The following is a 21,118-nucleotide window of genomic DNA, read 5'->3' as shown; positions in this document are numbered from 1 at the left end:
CCTACAGCACCAACGCTGTCACATATTCTGGTAAGGAAATGCCCGGCCGTCACCCACACATACAAGTTACCCACACGCTAAACCCAAACGTAGTCGAGCAATATAGTAGAATGTGAGCTGCAGAAACACATTTAATTGATCTGGGTGCCATCGTTATAATAACCCATTAAAACCGGGAAATCATCTGTCATTTTAGATTTTAGCTGTATAGCAAAACACGTTTTAATAACACTTAAAAGATCTCTCAATAAATGTTCAAAAATAGCAGATGTACAATCTCACAGTCATCACTTCGTGCCGCGCTGCGAGCTTGTACATCTGCTATTTTTGAATAATTTTGAATGGATGCAACGTGTTCATTACTTTGCAACGTTCCCCATACATAGGCTGTCGCTCGTATTCGCTTGCGCAAAATTCACTTCAGTCGAAACATAATTATTCAACGTACGCGAGTTGTGTCGCATCGGGCGTAGATGCAGAATCTTGTCACTCAAAACACAGTTTAGCAAGACTGCACATTTTAGAATGGAGGAGGAAGCCAAAAGTTCCCAGTGTTAAACACTGACGCATTTGATTTCTTTCTGAGATGCTGTGGCTTGTAGACTTAGAATAGGCTCTATGCACAGCAGCCATATTATCACTTCTTTCATAGGTGTTACCAATGATACTAATGAAGGCTCTGTTCCATTTAGTGTAGCACAGTGGTTTCCCACGACCCCCATAACTCTGAGAGTGTACAAATTTACATACATTTGTACACTCTCAGAGTTACACACCTGCAAGGGGCCATTTGGAAGCCCATGAGGGTCCCTGGACCCCAACTGTAGACCCACTGGTGTAACAGAGTGTTTCCAGTGAGCCAACATGCACAATATCAGCACCCTGACTCTGTTTGACCAGAATGGAACAGAGCTTTCATTAGTATCATTGGTAACACCTGTGAATGTCTTCATGATATGGCTGCTGTGAATAGAGCCTATTGGTATCTTTGAAAAATATATTTGATTGAAATGCATTTCTTCATCACTGCCCCTATTCCTGCTCCATAGGTACATCTTACTCGGGCTACGAGGCTGCCGTGTACTCTGCTGCCTCCACATATTACCAGCAGCAACAGCAGCAGCAACAGAAGCAGGCGGTGGCCGCGGTAGCCGCTACAGCAGCATATGTGGTTTCTACACTGTTACAGGTGGTCCAAATGCTGGCGACAGAGCTCCCGTCTGTGAGGAAAACCAGCTAACCACAGAAACCCAGTGTCGTGAGGCCATTGCATATGGCTGTATGTATGTATGTATGTGGCTCTTCAACTGCCTTGCATTAACCCACTAAGACCTGAGGAAGCGTCTGTGTCACTTTTTCATTTGAGCTAAAAAGCATTATTTTACACTTTGACTATTCAAAAATAGCAGATATACAGTACAAGCTCATAGCGCGGCACCGAGTGCCGCGCTATGAGCTTGTAGATCTGCTATTTTTTGAAAATATATATTCTTTTAAAGCGAACAATAACTCAAATCTTTGCTTCTGGGGGTCCATGGAACAAAATATTTTGAGACGGGGGTCCGCGGCCAAATTCATATCATTTTGGGGGGTCCTTTACATTTTGCAGAATATAAATTATACAGCAGAAAATGTCCTTATGGTTCATCTTGCATATTGTGGCAATAAAAGTGATTCTGGAGGCTACCTAATCGTGACCAAAACATCCCATTGCGATCCGGCTCTAAACTGTTTGCAAACGGTGACTAATTTTAATAGCAAGACTAATAAAGTTCTCTTTTCACAGACTGGGACCAGTGTCCAGGGGCATCTGGACAGCATCACAGAGAGCCTTCAACCCTATCTGCTTGCTGTGGGTATCCAGAAGAGGTTGATTCACAATGAAGTACTTCATTGTGATTGACAAACGTGCAATCCCTTGTAAGTCACCCAGGGGTTGACACTAACGCCTGCCCGACTCACCCCTCCTCTCCCCTCTTCTAACCTCCTCTCCTCTCCCCTATTCTCCCCTCCCCTCCTCTCCTCTCCCCTTCTCTCCTTCTCTCCATATCTACAAGCTCACTGTGAGTTTAATGTTTGAAAAATAGCAGATCTACAAGCTCACTGTAAACTTGTTGCCTTATTTTAAATAGCCGATCGACAAGCTCACTTGTCAGCTTGTAGATAACTTGTGAGCTTGTAGATCTGCTATTGTCACTATATTTATATAGTGACAAATATATATTTGTGTCTAAAATACAGTATTTTTGCTTGAAATTTTCAGCTGTGGCGTGGCTGTACACTGGATCTGATATCTTGGCCAACACAGCTGTGGACTGAGGGGACCGTCCCAAACTGCACTACTGCAAGGTTTGTTTAACATAACATGACACATGTGCAAATCAAAACCTTTTAGATCTAACTATCTAATGTTAGCATATGGACATTTTCTTGTGGTCAGTCCATTGTCCGTTTTTAAGGAGGCATTGCCAATATATATACTCTGTAGCTTAACTCTTTGACTGCCATATGAACAGTGTAATAGTGTGCCACTGCTGCCAGCAAAAACAGTGATTTTTACTGTATCAGTTTGCATAGAAAAATACTGTACTTGTACTTCTATCCACTACAGCTCAGAGGCAAATATTGTACTTTTAATCCACTACAATTGTTAGAAAACTTTAGTTACTTTGTAGATTTTGGTTATTGTTTTAAAAAAACATAGGGTACATTAACCACTTCAGCCCCATTTAAACTTTGGCTATTTGAAAATGGCAGATCTACAAGCTCACAATGCAACATGTTGTGAGCTTGTATGCTTACAAGCTCACTTGTCAGCTTGTTGGACACTTGTCAGCTTGTAGATCTGCTATTGTCTATTGATATGCATGTACTTTCATAGCTTTGTGTCTAAAATATTGTATTTCTTTTTTTACAGCTCCTGCTGCGGACCCAGGTGACAGACACACCATCCCAGACCTACTGCAAGGTGTGTAACTATCTAATGTTGGCTTATTGACATTGTCTTGGGGTCAAATACTAGGTTGTGGGGGTCTGTGGTTTAATGCATAGGCTAAAAAATGGAAGCTCTTTGACATTACAATAGTTTGAGAACCACTGCTTACATTTTCTGTAGTTGTCAGCTAATAATAATAATAATAATAATAATACATTTTATTTATAACGCACTTTACATTCTCACGGATGTCAGCATAGGCAACAAAACAATTACAATAGACCCAACCAGGCTAAACTAAAGGGCCAACTTTTAGAAATTAAAACTCAATACAAAAAACAAACAAAGTCCATGAAAAATTAGAAAAATGCTTTTTTTTAAAGGTAGGTTTTTAAAAGCATCAGTGGACTGTGGTGCTCTCAGGTGGTCTGGGAGGGCATTCCACAGACATGGGGCTGTGTGGCAGAAGGCCCGGTCGCCCATGGTGCGGAGGTTGGTGTCAGGGACAACAAGAAGGTTGGTGTTGTTGGAGCGGAGGCTTCGGGTGGCAGGTTTTGGGGTGAGGAGTTCTTTGAGGTAGGGGGGGGGGGGCGTTGCCGTAAATGCACTGATGGGTGAGAAGGGAAATCTTGTATTCGGTCCTGAAGGAGATGGGGAGCCAGTGAAGTGAGCGGAGGGTGGGTGTGATATGGTCATATTTTCGCACTCTCATCAGGACCCTAGCAGCGCTGTTTTGGATGTATTGGAGCCTTTGGAGGCTCTTGTTAGGGATCCCGATGAGTAGTGCATTGCAGTAATCCAGCCTGGAGGAGATAAAGGCGTGGACGAGTCAGCTGACTGAAAGGTGATAATAGGGGGGTGATTAGAGGTGTGGTTATCCATATGTGGCCAATATTTCAGCACAATATGACAGTTTTCAAGATGGATCTTGGCACTGTTTCTTTGCTATTGTCCAGTTTATAGAAAGCTATATGCCGATAGCCATCATTGCTTTGTGTTTGTTTAGTAACAGGGAACAGCCTGTCTCTGCAGGTCCTTTTTAAACAGAAAATTAAGGGTGTGTTGGCAATTTCATCCAACCATAATCAACAACTTGATTGTATAGGATGTGTCCTGTATGAGTTCTCTCTCCTGATTGGATGAAATTGGTCTCTCAAAATCACAATTTAGTTTTAAAGGCAGTTACTGTATTCACCCAGAAGCAGTATAATAGCAGTCGCACCCCTACTTAAGTAAGACTGTGTTTGCATACTGGTACAGTGGTGTAGTTAACTGGTATAGTTGCTGTGTTTTCACGTCGTGGATGCAATGTATTATTTAGTATATTCGTTTCCATTTGAAAGTATGCTTTAATACAAACATGCTCACTTCTGTGTGCCTACGTGTCTTTGGGTCATTCCAGGGCCAGTGTTTAAAGTAGGAGTTCACCCAAAAAATTACTTATTTTCTATCAATTGCACATCCTATGAAGCCTTGAATCCATGGATTATTTTTTGTTTTGCCAATAATTTGATTCCCGTCTCCTATAATTAACCTATATATAGAATCATAAAATATAACCATACTATTATTACATATATAATCATAATAACAACAACTATAACAATAATTGATAGGACATTATACCAAATATATTGATGGTGTTGCTTACAGTAAAGGTACCAATAATACAATTGTGTTAATAAATACTTTAAACTATATCTGCTCTGCTTTGTCTCTACTTATTATTCTTTTTACCATGTGTTTGAAAAGTGAATCTATATGTTTGGTAATGTATTTAGTCACATGTATTTAACATTTACAATGAATACAAATGTGTGTTTTTTGGGGGGGGGGGGGATTACTATTCATAATCAGAAGGGTTCTTCACTACTAAAGCTGAACAAAAAGTGAAACTTTGGAATGTAACATCTCTTAATACCTAAGCCCATACACATATGAACATCATACACAAAAGTTGTTTGTTTAACTGACAATAATTTTTGCCTTCTACAATCTGGTGTTTTAATTTATTTGACCAACTTATCCACTTAACGGTTTGATCCATGCAAGAGTCAAAGCTTGTAATTGAAAGTGTTGTCAGACTATAATCTCTGCCTGCTGGACAAAATGGACTTCAATCCCTCTACTGTGTGTAAAACTGTGAAGCAATCTACATGGACATTAGAGCTTAACCAAAACTCCTGCCTGGTGATGACAAGTCTGGCACAATGTAGGCTAAACAATAGTTTTTCATTGTGGTAATGACGCCATTCAGTTACATTGATGTGCCTGATATCCTGGGGAGTATCTATTTTACAATATACAAAATGGTATGGCTTCAACCCAGCTACTAGCCAGGTCAACAAGTATCGTAATGGTTCCACATGTATTATATGGTGAGACATTCCCAAGTACATTACAAAGTATTTAATATCTATTATCAGGCTGGGGAAAATAGGTGCTGAATCTTATACTCACAAAACCTGACATCATAATATAAGGAAAACGTGAAATGTCTTCTGAGTATTTACAACTTGTTTGCAAATAGCAGATATGCCATTTACTCTATATATACAGGGTATTGTCTCCTCTCAATATCTCAGATCAGAACAATAAGGTAAAAAAAAAAAAGACAAGTTTGCTTTAACAATAATTTATTTTGAGATCTTCAACACCACTGGGGACTGGACTGTGAACTACTATGTGACGATGGATTCCTTGGACCCCCATGGCCGCAACCCAGAACTCTGCGTCGGCGCAACCACACTTTGCAATTGCCCTGAATTGTGAAAATTCTAGTTCAGTCTTATGCTAGATGTGCTCCTGTTTCTGCTCAACATTGTAACAGGGCCTTTTATTTGTATGGTATATATTTTACCACAAATGTTTAGCAAAATGTCATGATTCCCAAATCATACCCCATCAACCAAGACAGTTAATAATGGAAAATTATATTATTGAGCATCGGAACACACGTTTAATTTAATGTTTAATATGTCCATAATGATTGATGAAGAGCATAGAGTTAAAAAAAAAAGAAAAGGGACAGCGCCCTCTATGTCTTGTCCGTCAGACTGCAGATGGACCCTTCAGATATCTTCCCAAATCTCGCGAGAGTGTGTTGCTGGGATAGAGAAAAGTCAATAACAAAGTTGATTTCCTCCTCATTTGTGTCTCTAAAAAAAGCCATTTTCGTATGAAAATCTTGTACATATTGTGTGTCTTGTGACGATTGGGTCCAATATTTAGTTCAGTAACCATGGAGCTAAGGAATGGTTCAGAAGCTGTGTTCACGTTCACAAAATAAATATTGGAATTGGTCTATTTGTTCTATTTGATGCCTCTTTGTTATGCATCTTTTGGGAGGCCAAATACAGGCTTATATTTTTGTAACTGTCATTATTCGACTCTTCTCTTGGGATAAAAAAAAACTAAAACAAAACAATTAAACGTCAACGGTATAGTTTGAATTACCGGCTTGCTCCTCCGGACGCAAAACGTAACGTCTGGGGGGTGACAGATACATTTCTACGTCCACCCTTTGTTATTGTGGTCCAAGTGAAGACGATGATTACTTTTAATTGAAAGCCATGTGTAATAATTAAAAGTAACTTCCCCTACACTGTCTATGAATTGACCTTCCTTCTCTCCGTATCTTCCGGGTTGCAGTTGGAGGTTCTTCACCTGCTGTCTCCAGAACAGAAGGCTGAGCTGCTACTGAGGCCTGAGGTTGCAGGCCTGGACAACTGGACCCTCAGCCTGGTCTTCCACAGCTTGATGACCGGTGGTCCTGGGCCCACCCCCACCTCCACATACACCTCACATAGCCCCTACTCACCACCATCACCACCACCACAGAATAGCTTCAGAGAGGTTGCATACTGTAGCTTTAAATATTATACATTTCTTTCACCCAATTAAACTTTTACCAGATTGTTGATGGTAATCTTCATAACCTTAAACAATATTATTTTGTTCTTTTTGAAACACTTGCAGGTGGTGAATGGGTTGATGGGAGCTTTCATACCTGTTGGGAGCCTCGTCAGTGAGTTTGTGTCTCTCACACGTGAGGTACATACAGCGTACATACATATACTATATGCATATATGAGAAGCCAATTACTTGTTTTTATATGACTAGTTTATTATGATTATGCATATTACATCTGCTAACCTGACATGACCCTGACATTCCTATCTATCTGTTGCTCTCCAGAGAAATGTATCCGAGATCGGAAGCATGACTCTGACCCAGACCCTGCTGAACTGGACCCTAGCTGAGCTGGCTGGCATGTACACGCCACATAATACGTCCATAGACCTAAACTTTTAAGAAAAATCATTATGAATTATAAAGTATGCATATTTAAAAAATGTATTTCTTAAAATCTTCTGAAAATCTTTTGTATTCCTTTTCCTTTTCTTTAATTTCTGAAAATCTGTTGATTTAAAAAAAAAAAGATTGTGGGACTTTGTTTATTTTTGAAAAAACAAAAAAACAAGCAGGATATTTACTTTACCTTACTTTAATTCATAAAACCTGGTCTGTGACCCAAAAATGGGTCAAGAGTAAGACCCTACGTTTGGAAAACATTTATAGTCGAAATACACAAAATAGTCCCGGAATAATGATACATTTCTTTGCATTGCTGGGTCCAGAGTAAAAGACCTGAGTCATCATATGCGTCTCATGGATCCTGATCACAACCACAGCCCAGTGATGTATGAACACTTCATCCATTCCTTCTTGCTACATCACAACACGTCCGGTAAGGGAACCAAGTAGCCATAGCTAGAGACAAGCTCAGAGGACCATTTGTCTGCAGATGCACAGGAATTTCTGTTGCTTTCAGAGTACATTTTTGAGTAAAACATTACTCTATTCTAATACTATACTATTATAGCCTACACTGACTTGTGTATTTATCTTCAGATCCTCAGTGTGTCTCCTCATCCAGCCATAGTGCAGAATGGCTGGAGGAGAATTTGGATTCTTCTCCATGTTCGCCCCCATCACAGACTTCTATGACCTCAACCGTGACTTCTCTGGAGTGAGTATGGACAATCTGAACATTTTTACTGAAAACATTGATTTGATTGTTTGTACTTGACACTACAATTTCAGTAACTTAATAACCTTTCAACCTGGCGTATATTTTGGGCATGTCATCACAGGATTGCAAGATTTTCAAAAACGTAATAGCTGATTTGCGAGTGTGACATTATAATTCGATTACGTATAAAATAGGGCTTCAGTGGTTAAATCTCATATCCTGCCCTCCTATTATGTCCTGTCTGTCTGTCTCTTGTCTTAAACGTGTCCAGATGGAGGTTCTACACCTCCTGACTCAGAAGCAGACTGCAGAGATGCTGCTGGTGCCTACTCCTCCAGAGAAAGACGTCATCATCCATGCAGTGTTTGACCATCTGACACAGTCTCAAGGAGACTTTCCTGAGTTCCTGCACCACCTGGTTCTGCTCGCTAGAGAGGTAACCTCATCTGTAGAGCGTCTTATGACAGCTTAAAAAACGTACAGCAAAATATAATAGTAATTATAATAAAATTATTATTATTATTATAATGCATGGACTTTTATTTTATTTCTTGGGTTAAGCCACCCTGTGATGTCTACCAAGTCATGTGAGTGTGATGTGATGATGTTAAATGGCTTACATTTTAAAGGGGCTACACCATGAATGTAAAAAAATATACATTATATATAAATATTGCCCCCCAACAACCCCGTGGTCAACAATTGGTATTTTCTTGTGCGCCTGGCGTATTTCATCCAATTAAATGATAACTTCATGAAGACATTTGGAAAGTCTGTTTCCAATGTATTTTGCATTGTATTTTTGCATGTGAGGCTGTTGTCCTTTTACCATAATATTTAATATTGTCTGACCACATTACCACCAAGATAAAAGTCTTGTAAATGTATTGCATGAATGAACAGGTATCGCAAATAAAGTGATTCCAGTTGCATTTCTGATCTGGTGTCCCGTCTAATATGTCTCTATCCACTAATATGTCTCTATCCACAACGTCAGGCCTAGTATGTCAGTGAGTCGTTCATCCCAGAAGAGAAAGTCCAGGAGCTGGGGCCTGCGTCACGCAACGCCACTACTGATGACATCAGCATGTGGAACATCACACAGATTGACACACTGTGTTCTTTAATGGACTCTTCAGATGGGGAGTGGGATTCAGCTCTGGTAAGTATACAAATGATCTTTCATTGATTGATGGTGTTATTGACAAAAATACATGGGGGCGGCAGTGGCTCAGGAGGTAGAGCGTGTGTCTGTTTGTCTGTCTGTCTGTCTGTCTGGCTGGCTGGCAGGCAGTGTAATCAGTGTAAAAGTGAGAAAACATAATGCGTTGTGATTATATTTACACGTTTTTGCATGCGTGTTCGTAAATGTGTGCAGTACATGTATATGGCACTAACACATTTTTTGTCACCATCAAGGCCAAGGCCATCATTTCCAAGTATCTGACTAAGGCGGGCAACAGTCTTGGCAGTGCAGAGCTCAGTTGTGTCAAGGGACCCAACCTGTGTTCCCTGGATACCAGTGTCCTACAGACCATCTCAGAGGACACCCTCAGGTGAGGTGTGTTGGGGAGGGAGCCAGTAGTATCGTAAATCATGTTTACTTTAGTATTTCTTCACTACTTGCACACACTTGAACATCGACATTAATCCAAAAAACTATTATTATAAAAAATAAATTGGGAATATTTTGGGCTTTATTGACAGTGTATAGTAGAGCGAGACAGGAAACAGGGAGAGAGAGATGGGGAATGACATGCAGCAAAGGTTGTCGGGACTGGGATTCAAACTCGTGACACTCTGTCAGACTGTATCAGAGCCTATATATGGTATGCGCCTGGACCGCTAGGCCAACGGGCGCCCCACCCAAAACTATTTTTAACCTAATTAACCCTGGCATCCGTATTTTGGGCTGGCAAAAATAAGAATCAATTATTATTTTATAGAAATAAAAGTCCTAATAATAATAATTCACGCATTTTCACAAATAAAAAAGAAAGTAGTAAAATTAGCATACATTTCTACAAGCAACATCGTACAACAAATTATAAAAGAGTGATGTGTGTGATTCCATGACATATTAGCCAAAAGGTAAATAAGATATGTAAGGGACTGAATTTTAGAGACTGAATAAATTACATTTGTGGTTGAAAATGTGGTAGCACTCTTTTGAGATGTGTGCTGTGTGTCTCCTGGTGTTTCCAGTAATTCCAGTTTGCTGGTAGTGTCCAGCTGTACGCTGGAGAAGAAGAAAGTGCTCTTTAACATCGCAGAAAAAGCCTTCTCTGGACTCAGCCGCACTACAGCTATCAGCACTACCAGCTTCCAGAATACAGAGCCATTTTTGGGTAAGAAAGCATTCATTCACATGTACATGCGTACAAACATACTGTATATTGCAGTGGTTCTCAAACATTTTCATGTCAAGGACCCCAAGTTCATACACAACTGTCTGTACTGTACTGTATACCAGTGATAATAGCCTAACTCAAAAATCCTCACCAGGCCCGGCGCCACGGGGGGGCCTGAGGGGGCATGGCCCCCTCAGTTTCAAATTGTGCCCCCTCAGTTTATTTTGGGGAGAAAAAAAAAATGAAAATGTATTTTTTTATAATTAATTTTTTGATAAAAAAATCTGTGAAATCAGGCAAAAATAAGAATTAAATAACATAAGCTTAACCTAACCCTAACCCTAACCCTAAACCCGAAATAAAGTAACAAAAAAACGCCCCAAAACGTCCACAATCCGCGCAATTAACCGCAAAATTTTGCGCACGGGTCCCGCGACATGCACGCGCGATGCGCGACTGGTGTGCCCCCCCACAATTTTCAACTGCCCCCTCAGTCATTTCATCCTGGCGCCGGGCCTGATCCTCACAATATCTCAAATTTCTCACGCACGCACGCACGCGCGCACACACACACACACACACACACACACACACACACACACACACACACACACACACACACACACACACACACACACACACACACACACACACACACACACACACACACTTCAGAGATGGATAAATTCAGTATTTTCTTTATGACCTGTAGGTGGTGCATCTCTTTCCTTTGTGAGAAGTGCCGCTGCCTCCAATGTCAACATGGACCTGGTAGTCAGGTTCACTATGTAAAACAATATACTTTCGTTCAAAATTTGTGGAGATTAGCAAAACTATACATTTTTTTTATCTTCAGAACATGGGGAATCCAAAAATCTATGTTTGCATTTGCACAGACACCTGCATGTCCGCCATATTGGACGTTCAAAATGGCCGCCATAAAATATATAATTTGTGCTACCTTGGCTTCTAGACGACATAGACAGTTAATTAAATATGCTAATCCTATGTTTTCTGGGCCAAGGAATCCAATAGAGACCTAAAGGATAGTGCACAGGGACTTGCAGCAGCGCCCCCTAGGGGATGGCCATGGAAATGCAGGTTGACTATGTTAGAAAATATACTTTTGTTACGAATTTTTGATTAGCAAAACTATAACACTTTTGGAATCTTCCGAGCATGGGGAATCCAAAAATCCTTGTTTGCATTTGCACAGATACCTGCATGGCCGCCATATTGCATGTTCAATATGGACCACATAAAATATATAGTCTAATTTGTGCTATGTTGGATTCTAGACAACCAACCTTCATTAAATATGTTTTCCAGGTCAAGGAGTCCAATACAGACCTCAATGTAGTTCTCAGGATTATAGAAAAGCAAGAAAACAAATGTAAATGTAAAACATAGTGTTTATAGTTGTGTAGTATCAACACATCATTGACTTTACAGGTTTACAGGTGTAAAGAAATGGGTGGAAAAACCCTTTGTTTCTGTTGTTTTCAAAGAGAAGAAAATAAAAGAAGAGGGGGGGTCAGGGAGAGCAAGGAGATCTAACAGTAATAGAACACATGTCAAGGATATACAAGTGGCGTAAACCAACAGATACAGTATGTACATGAGGTTAGACATAAGGCGAAAGGGCCTACTCTGTGTGGAGTTTGCATGTTCTCCCGTGTCTCCTAGGGTAGTTAATACCCTAAAAAAAAAAACATGTAGTAATCCTGGTCACTATACTTCCTCCCCCTAGTCAGCCGGGGCGCCTGATGGAGGGGAAAGGAACTGGTTGGAATAACGTGTTCCTTCCACACGCTACGTCCAACCAGGGAAACTCCCCCCTGTCAGGTGACAAGAAGGTCAGTTGGCTCTCATGCATTGAAGGAGGCATGAGCTCGGCCTTGGCCTCCCTAGGCTGGTGGGGGGAGTGTAGTGCCCAGGATCACTTAGCTAATTGGCACCGGGTGAAAAAGGGGTTACAGAATCGAGCGATAAAAATTAGGGGGAAAAAAGCCACAAGGTGCAAGGTGGTGACACTTTGGTAGGTCTACATTAGCAGCAGGTATGATATTAGACATTAAGGTGCAAAAACAGTATGAACGATTGAACTATATACATACAATATCTACTAGATCTATCATTCAGGAATATTATTTTACAGCTCGTCATCACTGTCTGGGGTGTCATTTTCAGCATTACAGACAGTCTGTGTCGTTTTCGCAGTCACTTCCACACAAACAAAGTTCTGTGCAAGCAAAGTTGTGTCCCCTGCATGAACTTCTCTGGGTTGTCCAATGGGTTTTGCACTGACATCTGACCACTAACAGAAACTAACAGAGGAAGGCGACCTAACACAGGAGGTGAATGATGCATTGGCCAACTTTGTATGATGTACTGCCCAAGGGGCATCCATATAACAAACATTCCTGACCTAAGGTGGTATCTGTTTTGCAAACATCTGGCATAAAGCAGCAAGTTGCCTCCTACCGTTGGTGCCCTTGAGGAGAGCATACTACATGTGTGCTCCAAGCGCACACATGTAGTAGAAATGCACAGAAATCTATCATGGCTTACTGTTGAGAATAGATTACATTCACGCACTCTCACCTTTTTCAGAAATGTTTTAACTGACCAAAAACCCCAGTATTTCTTTGACCAGGTAGGATACAGAAGAGATGAACATACCCATATGACTAGACAATCCAGTTCAGGTGATATGGTAACACTTAAACCAAGAACAGATCTTCTCAAAGCTTCTACTATCTATAGAGCTGTAATAGGATGGAACTCATTGCCTAAGTACATCATTAATACAAACACAAAATTCACTTTTAAGAAAAAGTTAAAAGAACATCTGATGAAAACATGCCTGTACTAATCCCCAGACGCACAAGTTTAATGTGTAATAAGTGATTTTGTTTTATTTTAAATTTACTACTTGATTGTTTTATTTTAATTTACTACTTGATTGTACTTTTTGTTTTTTTATTTTCTACTTTTATTTTTTATAGATTATAGTGACTGTAAAGTTGATGTAAGGAATGTCTCTGTTAAAATGTTTGACTGTGGCGGACCCCAGGAAGACTAGCTTTTGTCATGGCAAAAGCTAATGGGGATCCTAATAAACTAAACTAAACTAAACAAAAAACTAAACATTGAACGTGTGCATGATCAAAGTAGGGTGTGGTGCCAAGCCACTGTGACGTGGCAGAGTCTTTTTGACCCACTCAAACATGGAGCCATGGTGAGATACTACCTACTACCACAAAGGTTCCTCCTGCACCACAGGCCATTGTAGAGTTGGTCAGATGTCAGTGCAAAACCCATTGTACAACCCAGAGATGTTCATGCAGGAGACACAACTTGCACAGAACTTTGTTTGGAAGTGACTGCGAAAACGACGCAGACTGTAATGCTGAAAATGACCCTCCTAACAGTGATGAAGGGCCGTAAAAGAATGATAGATGATATTATTGTATATAGTTCAATCTTATAACTTGTCAATACTGTTTTTGCAAGTTAATGTGTAATCTCATGTACATACCTGCTGCTAGTGTAGACCTACCAAAGTGTCACCACCTTGCACCTTATGTCCAATCTCATGTACATACTGTATCTGTTGGTTTATGCCATTTGTATATCCTTGACATGTTTTCTATTACTGATAGATTGTTCTCCTTGCTCTCCCTGCCCTCTTCTTTTCTTTTCTTCTCTTTGAAAACAACAGAAACAATGGAGTTTTTCACCCATTTCTTTACATCTGTAAACCTGTGGTGTAATAAAGTCAATGATGTGTTGATATTACACAAATATAAAGACTATATTTTCCATTTACATTTGTTTTCTTGCTTTTATATAATAACTACATTGAGGTCTTTATTGGACTCCTTGACCTGGAAACATATTAACTAAGGTTGGTTGTCTAGAATCCAAGATAGCACAAATTAGGCTATATATTTTAGGTCGTCCATATTGAACAATATGGTGGGCCATGCAGGTATCTGTGCAAATGCAAACAAGGATTTTTGGATTCCTCATGCTCTGAAGATTCCAAAAGTGTATATTTTTCTAATCCAAACTTTTTAACGAAAATATATTTTTTAACATAGTAAACCTGAATTTCACTGGCCATCCCCTAGGTGGCGCTACTGCAAGTCCCTGTGCACAATCCTTTAGGTCTCTATTGGATTCCTTGACCCAGAAAACATTGGATTAGCATATTTAATTAACTTTCTATGTTGTTTAGAAGCCAAGATATCACAAATTATGTATTTTATGGTGGCCATTTTGAACGTCCAATATGGCGGACATGCAGGTGTCTGTGCAAATGCAAACATAGATTTTTGGATTCCCCATGTTCTGAAGATAAAAATAAAGTATTGCTTTGCTAATCTCCACAAATTTTGAACAAGAACACATAGTGAACCTGACTATGGATACCTTTGTCAATCTGGATCTGAGTGTTGTACAGGTTAGTGGCGTGTGCGTGCGTACGTGCGTGCGTCCTTGTGGTTGTACATCTGGGAAAGGCAAGTGGTTAATGTATGTTTTTATAATATAATAATTTATATCTACAATAACTAGTAACTAAAGTTTTCAAATAATTGTAGTGGAGTAACAGTACAATATTTGCCTCTGAGATGTAAGTAAAAGTATAGACAATTGAAAATACTCCAGTAAAGTAAAAGTACCTTCTAATTGTACTTAAGTACAGTACTTTAGTAAATGTACTTAGTTACTTTACACCACTGGATATTTCATACCAGTGTATTGAAGGATATTTCTTTCTCCTCCACAGGGAAGTCATGTGGCTCTGCTGGGGAAATCTCCAACGGTCAGTTTGTGTACACCGGATCAAAGTTTGGAGACTCTGCTACAGGTGTCTGTGATGAAGGGTAAGAACATTATAAATATATATAATAAGAACTAGGGCTGGGACTCGATTAAAAACATTTATCAAATGAATTAGAGGCTTTGTAATGAATTAATCACAATTAATCACATTTTAATCGCATATCAATATTTTACTTGAGAACAGGGAAAGGCAATTTTTTCATACGTCTTTTAAGTACAAGTTATGTAAAAAAATAAAAGGCTTAAAAAGAAGGAAAAACGTTGCGACGCTGAGGAGGAATAGCCAAAGTATAAAAGGTCATAATTATTGTGATGCTATATTAACAAATTTTGCTGGGGACCCCCTGGAACCCCCTCAAGTACCCCTGGGGGTCCACCGACCCCACTTTGAGAACCAACGGCTTATGGGCTATGATGGGATGCCACCGGCGAACTGCAGAGCCTATTTCCAAGAGCTGGCTGGTGCAGATTTCTCCGTCTTCTCCAGTGCTCTCAGCTACAAACGTACTGCTCTGTTAAAAAATGCCAGGACTTGCCTGGTGAGTTGAGAGTAACCAGTAACCAGTAACCACCGGACCTACACAAATTAAACTATTACTGATAATGACAGTCAAATCCACTGACATTGGGTCTCAGGGAGAACATTGTACAGATGATCTTCAAACCTTCACATTATAACTAACATAACAGTTATACAGGACAATATAGATAGCTTACAATCCAATTTCAATGCTGTGATACTAATAGTTCTGATGCCATTATTTTCATGAATGAACCGAAACCTTTAACCACTTCATTGACCAGAGTCCCCCAGGGGTCTATATTAGGCCGCCTATTTTTTTCCCTGTACACAAAATCTTTCTATGAGCTTGTAGATCTGCTATTTTCACAGATTTCATGTGCTTAAGTTTATTCATATTTTTTCTCCCTTTTTTTCTGTCTTAGGGTATAACAACCACAACCTTGACAGAGGATAACATCAGTTTTGGGTAACATGTGCTGTAAGATTGGTGCGGCTTATATTACGAATTCTCACTCATCCATCCTGGAGAAACTAAAGAACTGCCCAAATATCAACACAAATCAAGCGGCTGCCATGGAAACCCTCCTGTTGTCAGGGACAACGACATACGGGTAAGCAACGACAAGCACAGTTCAGTTATTAGCAGTGGTGGAAAAAGTATTCAAACTTTTTACTTACAATAAGTAAAAGTATCAATACAGCAATGTAGAAACACTCTGTTACAAGTAAAAGTCCGGTAATCATAATTGACTTGAGTAAAAGTACAAAGGTATTGGCATCAAAATATACTTAAAGTACCAAAAGTAGTTCAAGTACTCATTATGCAGAATGTTTTTCAAGTCTATAAAATGCATAAAAATATTTTGAAAATAGCAGATCTACAAGCTCACAATGTGTTGCATCGCGACGCATTGTGAACTTGTTGATCAGCTATTTTCAAATAGGCGAAATGTATATAGGGCTGAAGTGGTTTTGTAATAATAATCAAAATCTACAAAGTAACTTGTGGCTAAAGTTTTCAAATAATAATGATTTATTATTTATATTTGCCTCTGAGATGTAGTGGAGTAGAAGTAAAAGTACTGAAAATTGGAAATACTCCAGTAAAGTAAAAAATACCTCAGAATTGTACTTATGTACAGTACTTGAGTACATGCACTTAGTTAATTTACACCACTGATAATAAAATGCCCAAAATAGGGTCACCAGTCTGCCTGTGGGATTTAAAAATATTTAATAAGTGAAAAGTATCAACAAGAGCATACGACAAACAACTACATGGGATCCGATGGACAACGGGTTATTTTCCCCATTTGCTGAAAAGTAACCTCCGACAATTTGAACGTTGATGATGTTTTTTGTTTTTCAATGACAACTGAAATACCGTATTAAATGTTTTTGTGCACCCAGAGATCCTGCAACATGGAATAGAGACCCTTTGAACAACCTGGGTATTCTGCCACTGTACTTATCATCGACCTTCTACGATAAGTTTGATAAAGTGAGTAATAGATTGCCTTGGCTCTGTTAAAGGGATAGTTCACCCAAAAAAATACTTTGCTTCTATCGATTAGTCACCCCATGGAGACTTGAATTCATGGATTTTTTTTTTTTTTGTCGCATTCCTAAGCCAATAATTTGATGACCAGCGGTTCCGGTAGGAGACACAAAGGAGACTCTTTGTGTCTCCTACCGGAACCGCTGCCGGTCATCAAATGCCACTCCTATGAATTCAAGTCTCCATGGGGTGACTAATCGATAGGAAAAAAAAATCATTTTCGGGGTGAACTATCCCTTTAACATCATTTCCACTTTTCTGTTGCTTCGTGCATTTGGTCATGCCTGTCTGTTTGTCCATCACTTTTATTGAGATTGGCGTTTTCATTTTGCCCGAACAGAAAACTAAGCGACAGTTCCTGAAGGCATTCCTTAAAGTCCTTAGGCGGGATGGAGTGAAGAGGTGGAAGAAGAGGAGAATGAAGAAAGCCATCAGGCATTCCATTAGGAACAGCAGGACAAAACGATCCACCAGTAAGTCTCAGCTCCTATTTCTGCCTGCTGTCATCTCTCAGTGGAGTCAGTGGTTCCCAAACGTTTTGGCTCGAGACCAAAAAGATAAATGTGATGTCTCCCTGGGAACATAGCTTATTTACAAACGCACAACGTTGTGCACTTGTAGAAGTAGATACGCTATGTTCACTACTTCTTAAAAGTATTATACATTTATGGAATTTCTTAGATTGTTTTCTTTTATTTATGACATTCCTTTGAAAGATGTTAGATTTTTCTTTTAATGTATGATTTTTCTTTCTTTTCACAATCTTTTGAAATATGTATTTTTTTATTCATGTAGGAAATGAAAAATATATATATTTACTCGCGCCCCATGAAAATGCGTCCGCTCCTGACCCACTGTTGGGGAAACCCTTAGGGCGTTTCCGTGGGGTCCCTGGTCCCTGGACCCCACTTTGCGAACCACTGTCTTGGTGCATTTGTTTCCTTTGGTGACCTAACCATACTATAACCACTTTAAACCTGCCGTCCCTGTTTTGGACTTGTCATCATAGGGGAGACATTTGTAAAAGAATTTCAAGAAACGTTAAATAGCAAAAATAGCAGATCTGCAACGTCACACGACCTGTATGAGCTTGTAGATCTGCTATTTTCGTAATTTTCTTTTTGTATAAAACCACTCATCCCATTAAACGCAGGAATTGCGTGTCTGTGTAACCACTTAAACCATTCTTTTATACTTTGGATATTCAAAAATAGCAGATGTACAAGCTATGAGCTATTTTTGAAAAATCGTGAACATTTTAGCAAATCTTTGAATATACATATTTTTAAAGCATATTTCTTTTACTCAAATCTTTGCATCTGGGGGTCCCTGGAACAAAACATTTTCAGATGGGGGTCGGCAGCCAAATACATATAATTTTGGGGGTCCTTGACATGAAAAGGTTTGAGAACCACTGACATAGTAACATACGTTTTTCATAAAACTGTTAGGATTTAGAAGACGTTTTGTAGAATCGGAACCTCAGGCCTTAATGGGTTAAGCCAAAGGCCTTGGGCAGGTGGTTAACAACACCCACAATGTGTGTAACAAGCTGTCCTTCCCTGCCTCTTCTGCTCTGTCACAGCGACTGAATGCACGGTGGGACAAATCACACAGGTGACGATCGGCGACGAGACCTTCCCCTTCGACTACAACGACGAGACACAGTTCAACTCTTGCCTCAGCGCGACGACTGTGAAACACAACCTGGCCGCCATCTTGGACAAAGTGGACCAAGAGGAGTACGCCAGCATTGTTCTCACCAAGCTGCAAGAGGTGGGTCACTGAATATGAAGCAACATCCCCCCAAATGGACCAGTAAAGGTCCATGTTTTAGATTGTCTGAGTTCAATTAACCACTTTCAACCTGGCGTGCCTATTTTGGGCGTGCCTATTTTGGGCATGTCATTACAGGCGAAACTTAAAGGTAGGGTAAGTGATTTACTTTTGTTAAAATAAGTGTGAAATAGCTTTATATTCTGATAGTAATCATTGCTATAGAGTGTTTGTTCAGTAAAATGAGTCTCTATGTCTCTCCAGCTCTTTATTAAACAGAAAATGCATTTTCAGTACTCTCTCCTGATTGGCTTAAATGTTGTCACCTACCTGAAAATGTACATAATCCTGTTTACTAAAGAGCTGGAGAGACCCCTGTGACCGAACAAATGCTCTGTAGCAATTATTACTATCAGAATATTGTATAACGTTTTAACAAAAAACAAAAAAAACATCACTTACCCTACCTTTAAAGATCTGCTAGATATTTTTGAAAATAGCACTAGCATATAAAACAAAATATATAATAAGGCTTAAGTGGTCAACAATTGGTATTTTCTTGTGCGCCTGGCTTATTTCATCCAATTAAATGATAACTTCATGAAGACATTTGGAAAGTCTGTTTCCAATGTATTTTGTATTGTATTCTTGCATGTGAGGCTGTTGTCCTTTACCATGATATTTAATATTGTCTGACCACATTACCACCAAGATAAAAGTCTTGTAAACTTATTGCATGAATGAACAGGTATCGCAAATAAAGTGATTCCAGTTGCATTTCTGATCTGGTGTCCCGTCTAATATGTCTCTATCCACTAATATGTCTCTATCCACAACGTCAGGCCTATGTCAGTGAGTCGTTCATCCCAGAAGAGAAAGTCCAGGAGCTGGGGCCTGCGTCACGCAACGCCACTACTGATGACATCAGCATGTGGAACATCACACAGATTGACACACTGTGTTCTTTAATGGACTCTTCAGATGGGGAGTGGGATTCAGCTCTGGTAAGTATACAAATGATCTTTCATTGATTGATGGTGTTATTGACAAAAATACATGGGGGCGGCAGTGGCTCAGGAGGTAGAGCGTCTGTCTGTCTGTCTGTCTGTCTGTCTGTCTGTTTGTTTGGCTGTCTGGCTGGCTGGCTGGCTGGCAGGCAGTGTAATCAGTGTAAAAGTGAGAAAACATAATGCGTTGTGATTATATTTACACGTTTTTGCATGTGTGTTCGTAAATGTGTGCAGCGCAGTGGTGGAAAAAGTACTCAAATTGTTTACTTAAGTAAAAGTAACAGTACTGCAATATAAAAATACTCTGTTACAAGTAAAAGTCCAGAATTCAAAATGTACTTGAGTAAAAGTACAAAAGTATTGGCATCAAAATGTACTTAAAGTACCAAAAGTAAAAGTACAAAATATTTGAAAATAGCAGATCTACAAGCTCACAACGCGTCGCATCGCGAAGTTCATGTGTAAAGAGTTTTGTGCAAAGTACTCAAAAATCCCAGGAGGAGATAGATTTTAACTATTGCAGTTTTATGAAAATTATTCATCTGCCCCTAACACATACATGCAGACTCACAGAACTGTACTTAAGTACAATTTTGAGGTATGTTGGGGCCAACAAGGCCGTGGCCCGGTCTGTAAACCCTGCTTGCCCCTGTGTAGGGGCAAGATCCGCCAGGGGAAAAAAGCAAAAAATCAACATAACAACATTAGCAGCCCCTCACCCTATTCTGTTGTAGCCAACCACAGCAAGTCGCCTTTGTTTTCAAAGGAGGCTCATTTGCAATCGGGGAATAGAGGGTATGCGCATGCTTAAAGTGAATGGAGTGGCAAAGCGAGTGGCAAAGCAACATGCAAAGTGAGTTTAACATTGTTTAATGTTGTGTAATGCAATCAGATATGACTTTTCTGTTTGGATGCATGGGCTGTCAAGGCCAGAAAGTATTTTTTTGACACTCAGTAGGCATTCCTGCATAACTTCCGGGTTTGATAAAACCTGTGATCAGTGTTGCCATGTCTGCTTATTATAAGTGACTTTGGGCTTGTTTGTTTGCAAAGTGGCTTATAACGTTTTCTGGGCTTG

General features: G+C 39.7%; 1 long non-coding RNA gene across 1 annotated transcript; it reads left to right on the top strand.

Annotated features, from left to right (window-relative positions):
• The first annotated feature begins 17,132 nt into the window (after nucleotides 1-17,132).
• LOC311052058 lies at nucleotides 17,133-18,897 on the top strand. Its single transcript, XR_014601463.1, has 3 exons — nucleotides 17,133-17,197; nucleotides 17,595-17,727; nucleotides 18,840-18,897. It is a non-coding gene; the product is annotated as an uncharacterized lncRNA (long non-coding RNA).
• Nucleotides 18,898-21,118: the final 2,221 nt, after the last annotated feature.

This window comes from Gymnoscopelus microlampas (genome assembly GCF_963454915.1).
Source record: "Gymnoscopelus microlampas genome assembly, chromosome: 9".
NCBI classification, from domain to species: domain Eukaryota; kingdom Metazoa; phylum Chordata; class Actinopteri; order Myctophiformes; family Myctophidae; genus Gymnoscopelus; species Gymnoscopelus microlampas.
This window is presented reverse-complemented; position numbering and strand designations above follow the sequence as displayed.